Source organism: Sander vitreus, chromosome 23 (genome assembly GCF_031162955.1).
Source record: "Sander vitreus isolate 19-12246 chromosome 23, sanVit1, whole genome shotgun sequence".
Lineage (NCBI taxonomy): Eukaryota > Metazoa > Chordata > Actinopteri > Perciformes > Percidae > Sander > Sander vitreus.
Genome location: NC_135877.1, coordinates 10,616,582 through 10,632,735, shown reverse-complemented (window position 1 = coordinate 10,632,735; position 16,154 = coordinate 10,616,582).

Below are 16,154 nucleotides of genomic sequence, written 5' to 3'. Positions count from 1 at the left end.
TATCTGTTTTACACTTACCCTTTTGGGGGATTAATCAGTATTTTCGCACCTACTGTATATGAAGGGCAATGGGGTTTAACCCAAGATATGCAAATAGCCCCTTTCTATACATGCTATACTCACAAATGTATTTTAGTTCAAAGCAAAAGGTCACATAGATGACTCAAAGTCAGCAGTTACCAACACTGTCCGGGTTTTATTTATGCTGGACGAAAATGTCATGACAAGATAAAGCAACAGTTTGGAAAAGAGAGGTTGAGAGTAAAACTGTCAGACTCTCTTTTGGTGGTCAAATACCTCACACTGTCTTAACTGATTCCAGATTCAAGGAATACCTTGAAAAAACAATACCATAGATACACCTGCTGAAAGAAAAAAACAAATCAATGTGCAACAGTCAGATACACCGAGGATGAGAGCGCCGATAGAGCTCTTATCCTTAAGAGAGAATCTGTGAGAGCGCCCATAGATTTTCCTTTGCAGCGAATATGAACTCACAGTGAAATGCTAAATAACAACGACTTCTGTACGGTCCACCAAAACAGAGAGAAAACACACTCCGGCCCCCTTCTCTTTTATATTTTCTTTCCATCCTCCTCGGGCCCCCGTCCAAAGCTCACATCTCTAATGCATGAACCCATCGCCAGGCATTGTGGAGGAACCCGGCATCAACCAACAAAGTGTTCAATAAAATATGGAGCCATGGCGTTCAAAGCCATGCTAAACGCACCTGACATGGGGGAGAGAGAGAGCAGGACGTGCAGCTTTTGTCAGATAGAGGGGAAGAGAGCGATGAGCACATGAGAGAGGAGAGGCTGAGAGGAACTGTTGGGAGGAATATTGTAACTTTCAGATCAGAACACTTCCACTGTGGCTTGGGAGCAATGATGGTAGACTGCTGGTGGCTTACACAGATATTGCCTGTGTGTGTGTGTGTGTGTGTGTGTGTGTCTGTGTGTGTGTGTGTGTGTGTGTGCGCGTGTGTGTGTGTTGTTGATTTTTGGGATGACATGTGGTGTAATTTAATGCGCCAGTTAAATTCCTCGTCAATAAACTGTGCTACAGATTTAACACAGTTTAGTTTAGGTAGGTGAAATGTGATACTAAGCCAGAACTTACTCCCACGATGCAGTTTAAACTGTGTGCAACCGTTGTTTAAAGGAATAGTTGGACATTTTGGGAAATGCACTAATTCATGTCTGAACAGTAAATGTGTAGCTGGTGCTCGCAGTCGGTTTGCTAAGCTTAGCACACAGACTAGAAACAGAGGGAAACAGCTAGCCTGGCTCTGTCCAAAGGAAACAAAATCCGCCTACCAGTACCTCTTAAGCTTGATAATTAACATATTATATCTTGCTTGTTTAACCTGTACAAAGACATGAAGAGACAATCCACCATTTTACGGAAGGTTAGTGACTTCCTAGTGAGCAAAGCAAAGTCATTTATACACTTTGTTTTTTTGTACAAATTAAACAAGCAACATATATTGTATATACTTGATGTTAATTAATGAGCTTTAGAGGTGCTGGTGGGTGGGTTTTGTTACCTTTGGACAGAGCCAGCTAGCTGTTTCCCCCTGTTTCCGATCGTAATGCTAAGCTAAGCTACTGCTACATATTTAGCGTGCAGATATGAGAGTGGTATCTACTTCCATCTAACTCTCAAATAAGCTTATTTCCCCAAATTGTACTATTACTTAATAAAAACCTGAGTGATTAAAAAATTGCAATTAGTTCACTGGAGGACAAACTGCAATAAAATAGAAATTACAGAGGGTTGCCATATTTTCATAGCTGAATTACGACGCCTCGCTGCTTTTCGACGCAACTAGTTTGTATGGAAATGTGTGTCTGCCTCTGTGTGTGTGTGTGTGTGTGTGTGTGTTTGTGTGTGTGAGTGAGTTATTGAGGTAGAGAGAGAACAAGAGAGACAGCTCGAGCAGGGGGAGATTGAGCACAGCGGACTGTGTGGCCAATGATGTCTGCAGATCATCATGTATCATAATTACCCGTAGCAGAAATTAGAGTAGGGATGTTGAAATTTCCATCATGTCTGTTTTCTTTGGGCCTCGCGCACCTAATCACCTCCAACGGAATGCGGCTGTCAATCATCACATGACTCCTGTCCTCAATCCATAATTCCAGGGTCCCTTGAGTGGGTGCTGCCTGCTGGACCAAGCCCCCACACACACACATCATGCACACGCACACACACACGACTGCATGCACACAAAAGGTAATTTCTAGTATTTACACACACAAACACACCTGTACAGTGCACACACTCAGCAAAGATTAGTTGAAAACAAGAGGCTGAATGCAAGCAGCCAAATGAAATAAATAAATAAATAGATAAATAAAATACAAGCTGGTGTTCTCATAAATTTTAGATGACAGGCTTATATTGATTGGGGTGTGTTTGAAACTAAACAAGTTATATCCATGGCCCAGAGCACTGAACATGCACTCTGTAATAATTATTTATGATATATTTGGAGAAGGGTCCAGTGATGTTCTGGCATAATAAGCTGGAGCAGACTACAGACTGTAATCACCTGGGCTATCTTTCAGTGCCAAGGCCAGATAGAAACCTTGCTTTATGAGCAATACAAACTTTTACTTTTTTCTTAGGAGCTGACAGAAATAATCAAAATTGCCTTCCCTTATGAGGAGTTTGGGTATTGAATCAAACTATTTTCACTAAGGACAAGATATTATACTATAAAAGATAGAGCGTATTCACTAGATTGAAATGACTTGACATGAGTTTTAATCTATACAGGAGATCTTGACTAGTGTTCTTAGAATACGGACAGTAGATCCAATCTGTAACCAGACACCATCCATACATACATTATAATGCTCAAAAACAGAAAAGAAATTTCTGCTACGTCTATCAGAGGGCCTGAAGAAGCATGACAGGTGGATGAACATCCTATTTAGTCTGTTTTGTGTCATCCACCAATCCTGCTTTCAAACCTGATCTCAGCCTGATATCATAGATGGGACCCTGATACAACCAGCCTTATCAGAGGATGCTGCAGCGCATGCAATATCTATGTCTGATTTGCAAAATGGCCAGATTCCACTGTGTGTATGTGTGTGTTTATGTGCTGATAAGCCCCAAGAAGATGAGACGGGGACCTGCAGGTGACAGCTGATGCACTTCACATTTAACAAGCTTACACTCCAGTGTGTCCGTACATACAAACAGGGCGTAAGTAGCTTGGAAATCAATGGCCTCTGAGGGGGAAGAGCAGTGTCGTCCCCCACCCGCACTCCTTCATGTCTGGCCATCGAGAGCTTAGACACTGCTAATCCATGTTTAATATCAAGGAACTGTGGCATATGATGAGGAGGGGGGAGGGAGGGGAGGAGAGGGATAAAAACACAGAACCCTCAGATTTCCAATTTGGAACAAATAAAAAATTGAACAGTAATGTAACACTAATCAGGAGCTGTTGTTTAAATAGCCGAGATCTCTGACTCGATGTGTGATGATGTTTTCCCATGGGGCCTTGGTGTGTGTGGATGTTTGTGCGCACACACACACAGACACACACACACAGACACACACACACACACACACACACACAGGGCAGTTTGTTTCCACCATCCAAGCCCAGTCACCACAGATCCCTCTCACACATAGTAAAACACAGACGGTCGTGCTTTTAACTTGTCTGGAATGGAAAATGGATACAGAAGAGATAACTTACCACCTGTTTCGTGTTTGCAGGCAGCAATGTAATTTTCCGGGTCATCTAAATTATGTGAGATTACTTTGAACAAATTTTGGATGACTCTGCCATTATAAATCACACACAACAGACAATATTTTCCACATGTGGGAAGACGTATTAGCCTGATCACCATGTCTGAACATCTGACAATGTGATCAGTCATTACCGAAACAAGTTTCTGATCTTAAAGAATAAGGCAGGTGACTCAAATCCCGTAAAAAGACTCAATACTTGCCCACTTGTTTCTACTGAAGACGTACATCTTTAAAAACCTGTATTTATTAGTTTTTTTTTCATTTTCAAACAGGTTGTATTACTTCCTAAAACAGCTGTTGTCAGTGTAGTTATTTGGCAAATGTTACCAAAACAGGAGTAAATAGTGCATTTGTTGGGGACCATTTAAGCTGTGAGTTTGAGGTGCTTGTGAGCATTTACGGCAGCAGAATGGTGGATGTGGTAATGACTCAAAAAAAGCTACAGTCTCCATTTTTGTAACGAAGGAACATGTCGCCCAGTGCAACAGCGTGGCTCATAAATGTGTTTTTATTTTAAAATTGAACGGACTTCTAATAGTTCCTGTCACTAATTTTGACATTAATTTTTCACCTGTAAATTTGGACTCACCTGCATCAACACCCAAATTCCACAAACCAGTAAAACACACATATACACACACACACACACACACACACACACACACACACACACACACACACACACACAGAGAGAGAGAGAGCTGGGGGAGGATCCTGCAGAGGTCAGTATAGCAACACCAAAGATCAAAGACTTCTTTGACTTCACAGCGTGTGCGTGTGTGTGTGTGTGTGTGATGGTGGACAAGACTTCTGTGTTGCACACCATAGTAAAACCACAAGCGTTAAATCAGTTGGGCAGCAGAAAAGAAAGGACTCTCTAACTTATTTGTTTTTTATTTTTTTTTTACCTTTCTTGTTATTGTGTTTGCCTAATCTGCATCCACCTGCCATCAGAATAGCAGAAACTAAAACGCTGACACTGTCTACCTCAACTGAAAGCCTAGGTGATATTTCCTTTGTTAATTAAATCCATGCTTGCCATTCCCATAAACTCTGGATTTCTAACACATACCATGTACATGTGTATCACACTGTGTTGCAGAAAGGAGAGCGGTGGATTTTGGAGGAGGAGGAGGAGGAGTGGGAGGGAAGTATAAGAGTATTATTTTCCTCTGCCTCTCCTCTGGTTTTAATTGCAAGGTGCAAAAGTGAAATGGCTGTGGTACATGATAGTGTTAGAGGAAACAGGGGTGTCAATGGGTGAGGGAGGTGGCGGAGGGGTGGAGAGGGGATGATGGGCAGACGGCAGAGTGGTGTGAGAGGTGGGGTTGTGTGTGTGTGTGTGTGTGTGTGTGTGTAGGTGACAGACAGGAGAGCAAGTCTCCAAGGTGCTCTCCGAGGAGCAATAGATAAAGATTCTCTAGGGAAATTTCTCTCATTAGTCCTCAGACACAGTTCAGCAATTCAGCCGTGTCAGGTTACCGTTTGTCATGAGACAAAAAGTAAATAAATCAGTTTGAGAAATAATTTGAAAATCACCTCTTTGCTTCGTGTATTTGGGTATGTCGCCTCAAAGCTCCATCTGATTTCAAACTCCCATCCAACTGCCATCAATTGTATTCAGCGCTTCCATGAAGGCCATTACGAGCAGAAGCAAACTGTGCGAGATACTTATCACCCCACTCCCCTGATAAGTCAACCTTTAATGATTAAATGAGGTTACTCTCTTGCAGTGGAGTATTTCAAACCTGATGGCAGCAGTATCATTTGCCACTAAAGTAGGCTACAGCAAGATAAATATGCTATCTGTCGGCACACTGCAGTGTTTACCAGTTCAGTAGAATGAGTGCAATCAAGGGGCTGAATTCAAAGTAAGAAGATACAAAGGAAGAACTATGATGTTGACACCAGAGATATAGCCGGAGTAAGAAAACACCCTGGTCCAACTGGGTAACATATTAATCTTGCCACCAACACAGCCTGCAGTTATCTCCTCTGTACAAGAGCTTCTGCAGGAACAAAAGAAGCTCTTCCTCAAACAGCGTTGCAAGTTTTGGACATTTTTATTACACTGTTAGCGGCATCAATTTTGAGCAACAAAAGGAGCCCCCGCTTGTGTGTCACCTCTGAGACAAAGCCAAACCAAGACAAATGAATTCCTCGGGCATGTGATTGTTTAAAACGCGGGGGGAGAAGGGATCTATTCTTTCACACATCTTCTTGACACAACAGCACAGATACAACGAATGTGCCCTTTCGGAGACAGAGACACCGGGGCGAAACAGACACAGTTGTGACAGTCGGGAAGGGTGGGGACGGTTGGGGGGCACCAAATGTATGAGGAAAACTCAATCCTCATTTCTAGTTCATTATATTTTCAGCATTGTAATCAATAATCACAGACGCCTGCCTGCTTCTTCCTCCTTCTCTTTCTCTACTTCTGTCTGGGAATTAATGAATAATAGAAACATCACGAAATTCATTTTCCAGATCATAATTCTAAAACCTGTGAGGACCATTAGTCTGAAAATAGATGCTGCTTGCTGTTGGCCTTTGTCACCCTCTCCTGCTTCCTGTAACTCTCTGGCCGTCTCCATGCCTAAGCAAGGAGGCCAAGGCCTTTTAACTCCATTGTCAAATGGAAATTGAAGTCTGTTTCTCTCTGTAATTGCTCCTCTGTGTCTGCATCATCTTTACCAACGAGGAAAAAGCAAAGACAAAAGAGAGAGAGAAAGACAGCATGAGAGGCCTGCCTGCCCTCTGCTATATACGATCAACCTTAACAGTCTATTATACCTGACGCTCCTCATCTCGCTCATTATCCTCGTGGGTTAAAGGTCAGACCGTACCCATCCCGAGTGGTCATTTAACTCTTCTTAACACAACAAAGAATGCAGATGACATGGCTGTTGCATAAAAAGGTTAGGTGCCGCACAACCCAAAGAAGTCCCTGACGGCTCACTCATTGCATATTTTTAACAAAAAGAGAGAAATAATCACTGGGGTCTTGGCCCTCGCCTCCGTCTGTTGGAATGAGTGGTGGTTGCCTCTCACCGTGCGCGGGGAGAATAACAGTTCAGCCTTGTGGCAACCTTGGATATATCCTGGGCCAGCACAGCTCCCACTTTTGTATTATTAATACTATGAGAAATGAGAGGTGAGAGACTGCGGGCTGGGTTTATGGATACTGTAGCGCCTGGCAGCGTGGTCCGGCCATGGGAGTAGAAGGAGGCTGAGGAGCGAAATTATTTTGAAAACCACATTAACTTTACCGTCAGTGAATACTGAATAACAGAGGGGCTGTTCTGTGCTCAGGGCCACACACCAACAACATTACAATTAACAAGGGTTCATTTTTAATACATTTTATCGTTCTTTTGGGATTAACATACTGCTAATATATCACATCCTTCCTTTCCAAATTCCTGTGCCAACATCGAGTGTAATGAAACTGGAGTTGCCTGTAAATTTAATTCCTGGAGCAGGCAAAAACACTGATGTTCTTCAAGCATTGTGCCTCACCTCTGGACTCCAAAAACCCACGGAATAGAATTATTACACCCCAAGTAGTCGGGTTGGAGTCAGTCATGCGCTGCTGTTGGTCCTGCCTCCGTCTGTGATGGCACATTGATCAACTGTATGTCCTCGGGCACAGCCGCGCTAGCCAAGCAGAAGCAGCAAGAGCTTATAAAACACTTTTAACCAAACTTCAGGGCAAACCGGGACTCAGGATAATGGCATTTCAGACGAGGGGTTGTGTGTGATTTTTCTGTGCGTTTGCTCGACGGTGTGTGGATGTGTGACTCTGTGTGTCTGCGCTGGAGGGAAGCTGTGTCACAGCACCTCGAGGCCAATCTCAGAAACGAGCGAAGCGCTTGAAAGTGGGACAACCCCCTGCCAAATATACTACACAACAACTTCATTTAGAACAAAGTCGGCAGAAAGTCATCTGCGTTACAAAGACGAGTCTGGCAAGCGGACAACAAATTAATCTTCCCATTGGCTAATACTGTATGCACACGGCATTCATCAAAAAGAAATTGGGTGATTTTGACACGCATAACAAACCCAATACAAAATACACAAAGAGTGGATATAGTGAGGGTTTAGTGTGTGTGGATTTACACACAAGAGAGCTATAAGGAAGAGACAAAGATACAACACTGTAGGAGATTATGACTTCTCCCTTCATTTAAATCTGCGCTCAAGTTGAATAACGCTATTTATAGAAGAGGCTTTGGAGCTGCTCTAAGAATTATGTAAATTCAAATAACATATTCTTTATATCAGAGGGAAAATAATGAAGGCCCTATAATGTGTTCCTTGTAACAATGAACGGGTTTGAGGAAATTTTCTCCAGACCCTGATCTTGCAGAACAATGCCTTGTTCATGGACAATTAAAACAAAGAGCAATGGGGTTCTGCTGGGACATAGCAATGAGCAAAAATGTCCTTTATGGCGCGTGCAAATTGTCCCTTTTTGGTTGAGCAGGCTCGACCTTAAGGAAGAAAAATCATACAAATGGTCCTCTTCATCTCTCTTATTTTCTTTTCATGTAGAGTGTCTGTCTCTCTTAGGGTCTCTTCTCTCACTCACTCTCTGTCTTTCCCTCCAACTTTTTACTTGCATATCTTCGCTCCTACCTTTTTCCAACTGTACATGATAGCCAATGGGATAAAACACCATCTCCGTCTTTCATCTTCTGCCTGCTTCCCCATCTCACTTTGCACTTCTCTCTCAGTATTTACTGGCTTGTAATAAGCCGTGATTCATAGCACGTTTATTTGAGATACCATCTAGTGAATTGTTGGAAAATCGATAAGGCCTGTAACATCTAAGTTGCTTTTTTTCAGAATTTGTAAACATAACAGACAATCACCATCATCATATGAGTACACACAGAGCATGAGGGGGCACAGCCTCAAAAATGTGTGCATATTTTTGGTCACAAAACCACTCAATAATCAGGAGAGGTTGTAAGATTATATGCTCATTCAAAATTGCAGGAAAGCATAAACTACAGCAGCAAGACCTAATGTGTGTAGTAGTGTCCTTTCAGCATCAGTGTCAGCCTCAGATGGCATGCCCACTATGCCCAACATGACAAATACGGTGACATCACACTTTACAAGCCTTTCAAGGGTCCTGTAGTCCCTCAGAAGTGTAAATAGAAGATACCTTCTGTTTCTGAAATAAGTCCAAATAGGTAATAACAACAGGTGGACAAAACCATAAATTTCAAGTCAATTACATTTTACTGATATAGCCCCAAATCACTACTTTGTCTAAGATGGTTTGTACAACATACTACACCCACTTTCCTCCTTAAGGTCGTGACACACCGACCAGACGGCCAACCCTCGGCAGAAAAGGCAGTTGGACTGATCAGTCTCCCCAAGTTGGTCAAAAAAGTGCCTCAGAACACACCAAAGCAACGAGACGTAATACGTCTCCATAACAGCAGGCGGCGCTAATCTGTATTGTCGACCAAAAATGAAAACTTTGAAAAGCTGATTGGGTGAACGCGTCACGTGGGACTGGTTTCTCTGGAAATTCAAAGCCAGACTGTCATGGCGGCTTGTTCACAATACGATCTCATATTTTACTAAAATAGTTCACCGAAATGTGGTTCTGAAAACATTTTAAGCGAGAAATAGGCCATGCAGTTGCTGAATCTGTCTTCATTTCAGATCGACAAAGGTCAGTTTAAAAGATTTTCGTCAGATTTTGAGAGACTACCAATCAGATGGGTCATTTGAGTCTGATTGCCGGCAGTGCCCGCCTTCTGATTCAACATGTCAAATCGGCCAAAATAAAGGCCGACTGCCCCTCGGACAGACAACGGCACGGAACACAACGAACAGACTCGAGTCACTGACCTCGCCAGACTGTCCGACTGCCGATTATCGGCTTGGTGTGTCTCAGGCTTTAGACCTTTGATTTTGACAAGGGAAAACCCTTTAACAGGACAGAAAAAAGAAAAAGCAAACAGAAGATTTGCAGTAGGTGTCTATACAGAGTAAAAAGAAGTAGCAGTAATGACAATGACAATATTAAGTTAATAAAACATTAGATAAATAGATTAATAAAATATCTGAAATAGTTTCAGGTAAAATGTAAAAGTGTTTGGAGTGAAGACTGTGACTGAAGATTGTGAAATGCAAATTGCAGAAATCCTGCACTGTTTGTAATAAAAGAGTACTGCACCGATTTAGCATTACATCCCTATAACATTGTCGGACTCACGATGGACAGTTAAAATAAAAAGAAGAAAAAAAAACAGAACAGAATCTGAGCTATCCTTTTTTGTTCCATGTATTCTTCTTCCTTGTCAAAAATCTCCTGCCTACATTAACCACGATGTAACTCGACCGCCGACAGTCCAGTCGGAGATTCGGATATGTTATGCTAGTACCGGCTAACGTGACCTTGAGCCGCTAGCCTCAAGCAGAGATGAGGAGCTGGCTACAGAGGTCTGGTAAGCTCACTTCATTCTACCTCCACAGCTCCAAATTGTTTGTTAATTTTCAAACTTGTAGCCTTTAGCCCCAACCGGCGCCGACTCAAGTGACATCATTTGAGGACATTTATAAGACTTCACACAGCTCCCACTGGAGCCGCAAAAGGCTTTATACAACTTTGTGAACTTTTTTCACATATGCTGTAGACCTGTAAACAGACTTTGATGTGTAAAATCAATGGAGTTCCCCAATAAGACATATCAAATACAAATAAAATGTTTATTAGGTGAAAAACTGACATCAGCATCCTAATTTTTGTTTCTTTTGTTTACATTTGAAGCAGCTTCCTATAGCGTTTATGTGTGTGTTAGACTAAACACAAGTATCTCGAAGTCTTTGACTGTTCAGTGCTCTACCTGTTCTTTTAATATATAAGTTTGCAGCAGCGTTTTATGACCATAATTGCATAAATTGAAGTTGTGTAAATTGCTAAATTCTAGTTCTTTCTTTGGCATATAACTGCGCCCACAATAAAAAAATAAAAAAACATATGACAGCCCTGACATTTTTCGTCTCCTCTCCTGAACTGAACATTTATGGAACAATTTATGTGTTGAACTAATTAAAAACCTCTGTTGAAAACTACAACACAATAATGCATTAATCTTCTGTATGCTTCCCTAGTATGTCCGCAGACTTCATTTACAGTAAGTAATCATGATCTGCATTCATTATACAAAAAAGCATTCATTATACACACACACAATAGATAGTAATTACAATTGGTCTAATGAGAACACCTTTTGACATTTAAGATAAGGCAAATAGTATAAAGGCAGGATGTGTGCCCCAAGTTTTTTTTTTTTTATGTGTGTACTCTGTACAAGCCTGATGAATGGATGTTTGTGCATCTATGCATGCATCTGTGTATTTAGAGAAGAGATGAAAAGGTTAATACAGACGTGCAGGGGCTCAGTGCCTGAGAGATAGGAGAAAACAAAGGGCCTGAGACTCCTTTCCTCTCCTCCTGTCATACATATTTCGCCCTTTTTTAAACCTCACATCCTCTTTTTCCCTGGCTTTCTGAGGGAACTATGCGACCTCCGAAGGCCCTCGCAGTCATCCACCCCCCTTAAACGCTGGTTAATTAACGACAGCACAGTTTAGGTTGCTTCTTTTTTTGTTGCTACATAGCTAGATACTGTAATCTAAACTGCAGGATCTGACAGGCCGTGATACAAGCTGCTAAGCAAAGAAAACCACTTGCTCACTAAGAACTGGAGTTGAGAGGAGAAAAAATAATTACGTTCAGCCTGGCCAATCCAGTGTGTGTATGTGCAAGTGTTGTGTGTGAGACGGAGGAGGGCCGCAGAAGAGAAACACTATTAAGGTCAAATCAATTGTTCACAGTTTGGTAGAGAGAGGACACATATACATATATATAGAGAGAGAAATAAAAAAAAAAAAAAAAAGAAAGTTAGACTGACCAACAGGAAAAGAGACAAAAAGCAAGGACAGTGTGTGATCTTTCCCTCCGACCCCTCAATAGACATCTCTAAATTGTTCCTATTGACAATCAACAACCTTGAAAGGTTATGAGAGGCATTCACAATTATTCTTTCATAAGCTTCACAGCTCAACACCTTTCCTTTTCTTTCTCTACCCAGCTTTTATATCACTCACGAGGAAGAATGAAAAAGGAAAAGGAGTACAAAAAAATATAATATGGCAATTTAGCTAAGTAATTACAGCATTTTACTCTCAACTACCAACCACCTACCCGCAGCTCTGTTGGCAGAGAAAGCTAATAATTCAATTTCTCGGTGACGGTAATTGTCAGTCGGTGTACCTAAAGGTCATATCAGTCACCCAAAAGAAAGGGAAGGGAGAGCCCGATGACACAATCACACAAGAGCAATTTAACATCAGAGCTAATGGGAGGAGTGCAGTGGTGATAGACAGAGAGAGTAGTAGAGAGGTGGAGAGCAGAGGAGCTTGATCTAATGACAGATAGGCTCACGTGATGTTTTGATGGTCAGAAGACAAAACGTTCAAGTCTGAAAAACTTCAAAGTGTGGGATTCATTTATTTCCTGTTTAGTGAAATGTTTCTTTTTGATTGGGTATTTTTTTTATCCCTTTGGGGAAACAAAAATATATGTTTATCATTTGCTATGTCTGAAAAAGGAATAGGGTGTTCATGTGTTATCATTTGTGCTACAAATCACTATGAAAGAGAGTTATCAGTTGTTATCAGTGGTCAAAGTCCCCAAGTTTCATATGATTCAATTTCCCCAACCAATTCCTCCATGAATACAGTATAAAGGGTTGCTTAGCTTGCTTTACAGGCCAAAAGATACATTTAAATCATTGCTTGTCAAACGAATAACACATTTACAGGCTGAAAAGAAGCAGGATTTGTGTTTTTGGTCACATTGACACATACTGTAAGTATTGCATGAAGTTAAGTCCTAAAAACATATTTCTAGGGTATTTTCTTTGCTCTTTCAGAGATATATCCTGTATAAATAGAGACACATCAATAATAGATGCGATAAAAAGCCGATGCTTCAGAAGGTATGGAGTCAGGACTATGGGAGAGGTAACGAGAGGGCAGCCTAGCCTTTGAAGTAATTGACTAATACAGTAGCGGGTATTAAAGTCATTGAGTGCCAAAAGGGAGCAGGCAGCCGCTTGACCCTGAGCCACTTTGGACTAATCTAGCATTCAATCCAGCGTGTAATGACTGCTAGAGCTGTCAATCCTCTGGGCTCTCTTTCTATCTCACACACGCCGACACACATACTCGCATGAGCACTCCCACTCCTAAACGCACACAAATGTGCGCACACCCTCACGTGCATATATATATAAGCAAAACCTCTCATTCTCTCTGTGCCTTGAACAATGTAGGGAGAGTCTGCTGGACAGCTTGGTTTCAGTGAATGAAGCCAGGGATCAGAGGCTCTCCAGGCCATCGACAGACATCATACTATGGGGAAATAGTAGGCTTTTTTTGGAAAGCCAGGGGAGTCTCTTTCTCTCCTTCTGTAACTGGGTGTTTAATACAAATGCAGGCAAGGCAAGCTTCTTTGAGGAAGGAGACTTGTAATAGAGTGGCATGGGATGAGCAATTTGCTTAACCTCTCCACCTTGCTAGGTGTAGGTGATCAATAGGCTTAATCCACAATGTGAAATGTCCAGGAGGACTGGAAAGCAGACATTATGGAAGAAAGGGAGAAGAGGAGAGGACTTCAAAATTAAAGTCATCAACTATGTCTCCTAAGTTCTTCCTTATCGTGCTACGTTGATTGCTGTGTCAGTGGAATCGCTGATATTTTTACTTTGTTTAATGAAGGCAGTTTATTATGCAGTGGAGCAAAGATATTTCAGTCTAACATATATTACTATTTTCTAATGAATTTTGGCTCAAAAGACTTTGGATACAAATTTCTGCATTGTAAGCATTATTTATCGCTTTTTTGGTAATTAAATGAACAAATTACACTTACTCTACTGCTATACTTAAGTAGAAATTTGACATATTGGTAGTTTACACAGCTACACCGCTATATTTCAAATGAAATTATTGTACTCCTTACTCCGCTACATTTGTCTGGCAGTATAGTTACTAGTTACTTTTCAAAAGTACAGCATATAAGTTGGTTAGAATGAGCTACACCCCAACCACACTACAGAAATACTGTTAACACAATAAAGCATCAATAGTAATAATGCAATAATATAATAGCACAATATAATAGCTAGGGGTGGGTGGTACAGCATATCGCAATATTTTCCGTGGCAATACTGTATTAATACACAGATGTCAAGTACCAATCTATTATTAAATATGTGTTGGACAGTTTGTCTTCTTGACAATCCCATTCATGAAGTGAGATGAACAAACAGAGACATTTATCTTTTTAGATAAAACAGATGTTGACAAAGTTTCCTTTTGGGGACATCATTTGAAATTGGGAAAAATTCTAATATTTATTGCAGGATATTGCAATATGTTTAAAATATCGTGACATAAGTATCGTGATGATATCGTATCGTGAGGCCTCTGGTGATTCCCAACCCTAATAATAGCACATAGTAGAACACTGAAAGGGTCCATTATGCAAAACAAGTACTTTCACTTGTGATTCTTTAAGTACATTTGGTTGCCAATACTTTTACACTTTTACTCAAGTAGCATTTGGAATACAGGACTTTTACTTGTAATGGAGTATTTCTACAGTGTGGTACACTCAAGCAACAATCTGGGTACTTCTTCCACCACTGTCTTATGTTAATATTGATACACACCAAAAATCAATACAGTCCTGGCAGGTGCTTCTTCACTGATAGCCAGCACTAAGGGTGGAAAACAGCTTCCATTTTTTAGTGCTTAACTCTCTTGACTCTAAATGTGTATTAGAATGGTTTAAACTTTGGACTGGAGATGTGGTTTTTAATGCACCATACAAAACTTTAAAATAGCTAAACATTTTTAAATAATTTTGTTTTAAGTTTTCAGTCACCTATAAGCCATCATATCAGATATTTTAGACAGAATGGATGAACACACAATACAAACAAGTCATTCAGCATGTGGTCGGGTGCACATCAGTGAAGCAGCGTGCGATAAGACATTTAATGAACACTCTTGCTACACTATGGGCGCCTATAAGGAGTCCGTCAACCATCCACTGACTCACTGCAGTGTCTGCAGCCCGATCACCACACAAAACGACACCTGTCACACTGCCTGAGCAACAGCTTAAAAAGAGAGAGAGCGAGAGAGAGAGAGAGAGAGAGAGAGAGAGCGAGAGAGAGAGAGAGAAAAGAAAGCCAGAGAAACAGAGGCCCTTCACAACACTGTCATTGCCATTCATAATACGCATTGGCGTATAAAGAGGGCCATTAGGGGCCCCAACCTGGGAGCCATTAAATCATTTTAAATCATTGTAACATCCCATTAGTGTCAGTGGTGGGACCACATAATAGTCTGTATACGAGGGATAACCACAAGACGCTCCATTTGGACTGAGTCACACGGGTCCTCTCTCCTCCTCTCTTCTGCTCTCCTCCTCATCCTCAGATCCTCACCTCCATCCTGAGGAAGTGAAGGGTCACTAGAGGCTGGAAGTGCCAGCCCAGACATAGAGGACCTCAGTGGGGGCTTTTCCCCTGTTGGCTGCTGCTGCTGCTGCTGCTGCTGCTTTGAATCACAAAGATGAGGAGGCTGCTGAAAAAGGAACACTGCGAAACCACCCCGATGAATTAAGCATGATGCAGGTAGCCTGTAATAGGCCCATTATGCTGCCTTTAGCTGTGTCAATAGGAAACAGGAGAATTAAACCTTTGGTTGGTTAATTTTGTCTGGGGGAAGGAAGGCTGTGCCTGTTTTTGCTTTGTGTGTACTATTGTATGTGAGTTTTAAAAATCCACGCACAAAAATAATTGTTCAGTAAATAAACTAGCTGGAGGAAGCAATTGTTTTACAATACAAGCCTAAAACTAGCTTCAGAGTTATCCCATTACTATAATCCATACACCAAAAATGCTAACCTGCCTTTAAAGAGTGGGTTCGACATTTGGGGAAATGCACTTATTCACTTTCTTGCTGAGAATTACATACAAAGGTTGATACCACTTTTACTTCTTTAGTCTGAATGTGAAGCAAGAGGCAGGAGATGGTTAGCTTAGCATAGGAAATAGTCCAGCAGATAACCCCTCATAAAACCACAACTTGTTGCTTTTACATTTCGGTTTTGGTACAGATTAAACAAACAAGATATATGGTGTTAATTTGACAGCTTTAGAGGTGCTGGTAGGCAGATTTTGGTACTTTTGGACAGAGCCAGGCCAGCTGTTTCCCCCGGTTTCCAGCCATTATGCTAAGCTAAGCTAATCAGCTGCATTGAC